The following is an 893-nucleotide window of genomic DNA, read 5'->3' as shown; positions in this document are numbered from 1 at the left end:
AAGGTGAAATTAATTTGGGGAAAGGCGGATTCCTCCTGAATGGAGAGTTTCAAAGAAAAGCAACACATGCAGTTTAATACTTTTATCTGTATGTATATCAGCAAAGACATTGGATAATGCAAATAAAACCACTAGCACAGCCTCACCCAGTATGCAGAACTCCCTCAGAGCACAGCTGGCAACATAGTGGAAGTTGCTGCCATCTACAGCTGGAAGGAATTACTGCCCCCCTCACAAATTTAGCAGTCGAGTATCCCACATTTGGGGACATCACAGGCGTCAGCACACCCGAGGTGCAATGGGATAGCCTCGTCCTGGGCGAACCACTTGTCTGATTATGGTTTCACCCCTGCTGGGCCCTCACATCAGCCAGCGTGATTCTGTATCGAAAATAAATAAGATTGCAGAATAGAGCAGGCTGGAGTAGACTCCTGAAGGATGCCACCCGAAAGCCTTTACCAAAGTTGAAGCAGTTCCCCCTGAGTCAGAAGGTGAGGCCTTTGAATCCCACTCCAGACAATCCCAGTGGGTGGTAACGAGAGGTTGGGCTTTGGATTCTACTTACCATACAGCAGAAGGTACTCAGTAACTCGTGTCTGACTGCACCTCACTGTATGAGCCTCCTGTTTAGGACTAGGTGCCCCAACAACTGTTAATGGCCATGGAGGGAACAGTCACATTTTGATTTGTTAAATTAATTTCATGTTTTCTAAGTTTGATCTGGGAAAGAGTTAAACTCCAACTATAATCACTATCCAAAATGTAAACTTAGCCTTCTGGCTAGAATTCAATATCAGTTGAAGCAATTTTTACCATAGATCACTTAGATTTAAGTCTTCAGTCTTAATCAAGATTAGTGAAATTCCAAATGTTACTTCTATTACCAGACACGC

The 893-nt window shown here is 43.8% G+C and overlaps 1 pseudogene; it reads right to left on the bottom strand.

Moving 5' to 3' along the window:
• Nucleotides 1–204: 204 nt before the first annotated feature.
• On the bottom strand, nt 205–353 carry LOC145359378 (U1 spliceosomal RNA; annotated as a pseudogene).
• Between the last annotated feature and the right edge of the window lie 540 nt (nt 354–893).

Source organism: Carcharhinus amblyrhynchos, chromosome 27, assembly GCF_965287045.1.
Source record: "Carcharhinus amblyrhynchos chromosome 27, sCarAmb.v2.hapA, whole genome shotgun sequence".
In the NCBI taxonomy this organism is placed as follows: Eukaryota; Metazoa; Chordata; class Chondrichthyes; order Carcharhiniformes; family Carcharhinidae; genus Carcharhinus; species Carcharhinus amblyrhynchos.
This window is presented reverse-complemented; position numbering and strand designations above follow the sequence as displayed.